This window comes from Silene latifolia, chromosome X (assembly GCF_048544455.1).
Source record: "Silene latifolia isolate original U9 population chromosome X, ASM4854445v1, whole genome shotgun sequence".
In the NCBI taxonomy this organism is placed as follows: domain Eukaryota; kingdom Viridiplantae; phylum Streptophyta; class Magnoliopsida; order Caryophyllales; family Caryophyllaceae; genus Silene; species Silene latifolia.
Window position 1 is genome coordinate 121639699 of NC_133537.1, and position 7506 is coordinate 121647204.

Here is a 7506-nt window from a genome sequence, read left to right on the forward strand (position 1 = left end):
TGAGTAGTTTCCTTAGCTAGGGTAAATGGGTAATTAGGGGAAACCAACATGGAGGATGATTCATGCTTAAATTAATATGTTTTCATAGTTTATTTGCTTGCTTGTTGTGATCTCAACTTATGCACATGCTATGTTTGATGAAATGCGAGCCTATGAATCCTTGCATTTTTTACCCATCACCTATCTTTTCAATGAGACTTGTAAGACATAAACCTACTCGAGTCTCATTAGACCATGCATATAGTTGAGTAGGGAAGATTAAGTCGACTTGTAGGTGTTGTACAATCTAATCGATTCGGCTCCGGGACCAAAACATTCCTAGGATTGTAAGATATAAACCAACTCGATTCATCACAACAATAATTGCTTGCTTATAATTTGAGAATATGATTGTATGATCAATTCCCATGAATCCCCTATGACCCCATGACACCCTAGTACCTTTTATCAATTGTTTACATCCCTTTTTAATCATCTTGCTTATTTACTTTTATTGCCATTTAGTTTAGTGATCTTCTACTTCAAACCCCAAATTGTGACACCCCTAGACACCACTAGTTGCAATTGAAAATCTCATCTCAATTCCCGTCCCTTGAGATCCGACCTTTACTTACCACTTTACTAATTGTAGAGTTGTTTGTGGAGTTATAAATTGTGTTTTGGTCTAGGTGCTCCTAACGACAAGTACCGAAAACTAAACCTTCAAGTGAGTCCGACCAATCACCCACCGCAAACTCGATGTCCCTGCTGTGCAAATCTGCATAGCACTTTTGGCGATCCTGAGCTTCTTTCATCTTTTGATGAATCAGCCGAACTTGCTCAATCATATCATGCACCATATGTGGTACCAAAACCATTGCCTCGGCACTGTTGATCGGTCCGTTTCGTGTTCACAATTTAATAGATGTTGTCGTTGGGTCACGTCCGAATCAAAACACAATTTATAGCTTCACAAACAACTCTACAATTAGTAAAGAGGCAAGTAAAGGTCGGATCCCAAGGGACGGGAATTGAGATGAGATTTCTATTGAAACTAGTGGTGTCTTAGGGGTGTCACAATTTGGATTGATGTAGAAGGTCACTAACTAAATAACAATGAAAGTAAATAAGTAAGATGAATTAAAAGGGTTGTAAACAATTGATAAAAAGCACTAGGTTGTCATGGGGTCATAGGGGAATCATGGGAATTGATCATACAAACATGTTCTCAAATTATAAGCAAGCAATTATTGTTGTGATGGATTGAGTTGGGTTATATCTTACAATCCTAGGAAAGTTGGGTCCCGGAGCCGAATCGATTAGATTGTACAACACCTACAAGTCGACTTAGTCTTCCCTACTCAACAACATGCATGATCTAATGAGACTCGAGTTGGTTTATGTCTTACAAGTCTCATTGAAAAGATAGGTGATGGGTAAAAAAATGCAAGGATTCATAGGCTCACATTTCATCAAACATAACATGTGCATGAGTTGAGATCAAAACAAGCAAGCAAATAAACAATGAAAGCATATTAATTTAAGCATGATTCATTCCCTATGTTGGTTTCCCCTAATTACCCATTAACCCTAGCTAGGTCACTACTCACTCATTATCATGTTGATCATGCTAGCAAGGTTGTCAATCATACCAACAAAAGGAAAAATGATGAATAAATGAAAGTAATTAACAATAATTAAAGAGGGATTAAGACAATTATACCTACTAATGATTTCAATAATAAAGCAAAGAATAAAAGAAGTACTTGATGCTTGATTGAGAGGTTGTCAATCTCCCAATAATAACCCAAATAATCTTCAATTACAAAAAATAAAGGATGAACAAAAGAGAGATTAAGGAAATAAAACTTGTATTAGAACTTGATTAATTGTTGATTACAATACTAAAGAGAGATTTGATCGATATTAACTACTCTAATTATTGATAAGAAAAACATGCTCTTCTAATATCAACAGTTCAGCTCGATTCAGGACGTGCGTCTTCTACCCAATACGTCCGGATTTCTTGAAGACGGGCGGATTCCCCTGAATCCGCTCGAATTCGACCCCTTTGTACCCGGATTCAGTTCCATCCGTGTACAATGCATATCCCTTGTCATTCTTCCATTCTTCTTCAAATCTTGTGTTCTTCATTGTGGGGGCACTACTAAGGCATGGGTAGCCTAGGCAATTGCCATTCCCACACTAAGCTAAAGCACTACACATTAATTGAAATTATTAGTCCCTCCCTCACTGCTCTCAAACATGATAATTATCTTGATCAAAGTATAAAAATCCAAAAATAACAAAAATGCAATACGAGAATTGAAATGCAAGTTAGGGAGTTAGAAATATTTACAAATGGTGGTTTAGGGAGGACTCCACCAAACTCTCATTCTTGATGAGATGTCAAGGGGGCATGTTCAAGGTGTTGTTGATGTTGCTCAACACCTTGAAAAAGTAATCAAAAGCTTGTTCATTATCATGGTAGAGGTCTTCAATAGACCTTGGCCCTTGTTGTCGGTCTTGATCGATGGCATTACCAATGTAGGGATTAAAAATCCCTTCAAATTCGTCGTCCCAAAGACCACATACTTCATTAAGTTGATCAATGAAAATCTCTTGATTTGATGGAGACAACTTTCCCATTTCCTTTTCTTGGCCAATGAGGCCATCTTCTTCATTGCTTGTCTTTGATGAGCTTTGCAAGCTCTCTTTGTCACAATTCACTTGCTCTTTGAATGAAGCATCTTCAATTTTCTTTTTCCATTGGAGTTCCGACTTCTTCCTTTCATCCTTCCGACTATAATGATCGATCATAAAACACGGTTCATGTAAACGGGGAGCTCTCATAGTCTTGTCAAGATTAAAAGTTATACTCTCATCTCCCACTTCTAGAGTGAGCTCACCATGTTTTATATCAATCACCGCACCTGCGGTGTGTAAGAAGAGTCTTCCAAGAATGATTGGAATTTTGGAGTCTTCCTCCATATCAACAATGACAAAGTCCACCGGGATGAAAAACTTCCCAATTCGCACGGGGACATCTTCCCATATCCCAAATGGTGTCTTCGTCGATCTATCGGCCATTTGGAGTGTGATATTGGTGCATTTAAGCTCTCCCATCCCCAACCTTTTACTTACCGAGTATGGCATAACACTCACACTAGCCCCTAGATCACATAAGGCTTTGTTGATCATTGTGTCGCCAATGGTACACGGTATTGAGAAGCTTCTCGGATCCTTTAGTTTTGGAGGTGAACTCCCTTGAAGTATTGCACTACTCACCTTAGTGAAGGCGATAGTCTCAAGTTTCTGGATCGACTTCTTCTTTGTGAGGATGTCTTTCATGTATTTTGCATAGGCCGGCACGTGATTGATTAATTCCGTGAAAGGAATTGAGACTTCCAAATTCTTCACAATTTCCATAAACTTTCCAAGTTGGTCATCAAATTTGGGCTTGGGTTGACGACTTGGAAAAGGAAGTCTAATCACAATGGGCTCCTTCTCCTTGGCCTTGTCTTCACTTTTCTTTGAAATCTCTTCTTTTGATGATTCTCCATCTTTGGAGTTTTGCACAATTTCTTCCTTATCACTAGCTTCCACAACTTCATCCTCAACTTGCTTCTTCGGTGCTTCATACCTTGTACCACTTCTCAAGTGAATGGCACTAACCGTTTCATGTCTTGGGGGATTACTTTGAGGTGGTAATTGCCCCTTTTGTCTTTGTGAGCTTGAAGATGCTAGTTGAGTCAATTGTGTTTCCAACATCTTGGGGTGAGCTAGAATGTTGTTGATGGTGGTTTCTTTTGCTTGGCTATATTTTTGCATTTGAGTGAAAAACTCTTGTTGATTATTTTGCATTTGGAGGACAGCTTTTTGAACATCGAAACCTTGGTCATTTTGGTGATTGTATGGATTTTGATTTTGGTAACCTTGGTTTTGGTTGAAAAAGGGTCTTTGATTTTGGTTTCTCATGGGAGGTGGGTTGTATGTTGTTTGAGGGTTTTGAACATTTTGGCTTTTGTATGAGATATTTGGATGAAACTTGGTGTTTTCATTGTAATTGTTGGAATAAGGGGTACCACTCTTGTATGCTTGGAAAGCATTCACTTGTTCATTTGTTCCCCTACATTCACCTTGGTCATGTCCCAAAGTTCCACAATTCTCACATATCCCACTTGGGATTGATGAGGATGCCGTCATGGCATTAACATGATGCTTTGGTGATTTTGAGGGTTCTTCAAGTCTAGCCATAGCTTGTTCAAACTTCAAATTGATTGTGTCAATGTGAGCACTAAGTTGAGCACCCAATTGAGTAACAAAGTCCACTTCATGCCTTCCTCCTCTAGTAGCCTTGCGAGGTCTACTATATTGTGAGTTATGGACCGCCATTTCCTCAATCTTGTTCCATGTTTGATTGTCATCAACTTCGGTGAACATTCCATTTGATCCCATGTTGAGAATGTTCCTTGAATCTTCATATAAACCGTTCCAAAATTGTTGTACCAAGAACCACTCGCTAAGTCCATGGTGAGGACATGTGCGACAAATTCCCTTAAACCGCTCCCAAGCTTCATACAAAGATTCTTCATCCCTTTGCTTAAAACCCGTAATTTGAGCTCTTAGCATGTTAGTCTTTTCCGGTGGGTAGAACTTTTTGTAGAAAGCTAGAGCCAACTTCTTCCAAGAATCTATCCCGAGAGTGGCCTTATCAAGGCCCTTCAACCATTGTTTCGCGGTGCCGATTAGAGAAAAAGGAAATAAGACCCATCGAATTTGGTCTTGAGTCACACCGGTTTGAGAAATCGCATCACAATAGTCACAAAAGGTTTCCATATGAGAATGAGGGTCTTCACTAGGCATCCCCCCAAATTGGCTCCTTTTGACTAATTGGATTAAGGCGGATTTGGCAATAAAATTTCCGGTCAAATGTTGTGGTGTGGGAGTACCATTGGGTATGTTCTCCTCGGTGGGTACGGAATGGGATGAAAATTTAGGCATTGTAGGTTGATTTTGTGGGGTATTTTGTGTTGGGTTCTCCTCACCTTCTCTTGCAAAAGGGTTGATGAACTCAATAGTTGGTTGAACAACCTCACTAATACCTCTCAAATTCCTCCTAGCAAATCTCCTATTGTTTGTCAAGGTTCTTTCAATTTCACGGTCAAAAGGTAATAAATCACCTTGTGACCTTCTAGACATGCAAAATATCAAACAACTCGAAAACAATTAGAACAAACCCTGACGAGTTTTACTTCCTCGAGGCAAAGAAAGACATAACTAATAACAATATAAGAAAATCTAAATCAAGTTAACAACGTCTCCGGCAACGGTGCCATTTTTGATCGGTCCGTTTCGTGTTCATAATTTAATAGATGTTGTCGTTGGGTCACGTCCGAATCAAAACACAATTTATAGCTTCACAAATAACTCTACAATTAGTAAAGAGGCAAGTAAAGGTCGGATCCCAAGGGACGGGAATTGAGATGAGATTTCTATTGAAACTAGTGGTGTCTTAGGGGTGTCACAATTTGGATTGATGTAGAAGGTCACTAACTAAATAACAATGAAAGTATATAAGCAAGATGAATTAAAAGGGTTGTAAACAATTGATAAAAAGCACTAGGGTGTCATGGGGTCATAGGGGAATCATGGGAATTGATCATACAAACATGTTCTCAAATTATAAGCAAGCAATTATTGTTGTGATGGATTGAGTTGGGTTATATCTTACAATCCTAGGAATGTTTGGGTCCCGGAGCCGAATCGATTAGATTGTACAACACCTACAAGTCGACTTAGTCTTCCCTACTCAACAACATGCATGATCTAATGAGACTCGAGTTGGTTTATGTCTTAGAAGTCTCATTGAAAAGATAGGTGATGGGTAAAAAATGCAAGGATTCATAGGCTCACATTTCATCAAACATAACATGTGCATGAGTTGAGATCAAAACAAGCAAGCAAATAAACCATGAAAGCATATTAATTTAAGCATGATTCTTTCCCCATGTTGGTTTCCCCTAATTACCCATTAACCCAAGCTAGGTCACTACTCACTCATTATCATGTTGTTCATGCTAGCAAGGTTGTCAATCATACCAACAAAAGGAAACATGATGAATAAATGAAAGTAATTAACAATAATTAAAGAGGGATTAAGAGAATTATACCTACTAATGATTCCAATAATAAAGCAAAGAATAAAAGAAGTACTTGATGCTTGATTGAGAGGTTGTCAATCTCCCAATAATAACCCAAATAATCTTCAATTACCCAAAATAAAGGATGAACAAAAGAGAGATTAAGGAAATAAAACTTGTATGAGAACTTGATTAATTGTTGATTACAATACTAAAGAGATATTTGATCGATATTAACTACTCTAATTATTGATAAGAAGAACATGCTCTTCTAATTAGACTAATGGGGTATTTATAGTGGAAATTAGGTGGATGCATTAGAGTTAACTAAAGGCTAAACTAGTAATTACACTTTTTAGATTGAGCAGGGAGGAGCCGGTATTTTTCGAAGGAAGGGCTTCTTTCTTTGTAGCTTGGGAGAAGACGAAATTTCGCTGTACTGGAATCCGTGCGTATTGAAGTCGGGACGGGCAGATTCAGGCGAGGGAAGACGTTCGTCTTCAGGAGAATCCGGGCGGATTCTGTGGCTGCTGTCCGGGCGTCTTTGAAGGAAGACGCACTGATTGTGCTTGAGGAGGATGGACGGATTGCGGACAATCCGCTCGGATTATAGCTCCGCACTATTTCTTCTTCTTTTCTTCCCTTTTCTTCATAAAATCCTTGGGGATTTCCTCGGGGATGCAAGGATCCTTTCTCAACATTGCTCATCTACTATAATATGTACAAAGGCCTTCTAATCTTGTCTCTCCTTGATGCTTGGTCATTGAATTCAATCAATTTAGTCTCGTTTTGCCATGAAAATGCAAGATTTGCACTCCTTTCCTACCAAGGGATCAAAATCTCAAAGAATATGCAAAACAAAGAACTAAAGACAATAAATGACCCAAATATGCACTAAAAAGTATGGGAACAAGGCTAATTCGGGGGCTAAATATGCGCTAATTATGGTCACATCAAATATCCCCAAACCGAACCTTTGCTCGTCCCGAGTAAAGAGGTGACAAAGACTAGGACCATTATTTAAACTAACCTAATAACATAGCCGATATGAGACAATTAGCGGGTGTCACTCCGCCCCTTCAACTCACAACAACACAACGATGAGGAAGGATGCCTTCTTGCAAGGCAAGGTGGGTCTTGCCAAAATGGCGACACATCCAAACATTAAGCACACAAAATCAAATAATGGATGCATCTACAAAAGGAATAGCCACTTCCTCATCAAGTGGCGGAGGCACTAAGAGAGAACAAATTTAAGAGCATGTAATCCTTCACAAATACTAGTTCAACAAATTACTAAGTCTAAGAGGATGGCACTAAATCACCTCCAAATGGTGTTAAACTAGACTACTTTCGTCGTCAATTTCCAAATGCTTTCGTCAAG

At 38.9% G+C, this 7506-nt stretch overlaps 1 non-coding gene across 1 annotated transcript; it reads left to right on the forward strand.

The window, feature by feature from the left end:
- The first annotated feature begins 4504 nt into the window (after positions 1-4504).
- On the forward strand, positions 4505-4611 carry LOC141624036 (small nucleolar RNA R71). The gene has a single exon (XR_012533848.1). It is a non-coding gene; the product is annotated as a small nucleolar RNA R71 (small nucleolar RNA).
- Positions 4612-7506: the final 2895 nt, after the last annotated feature.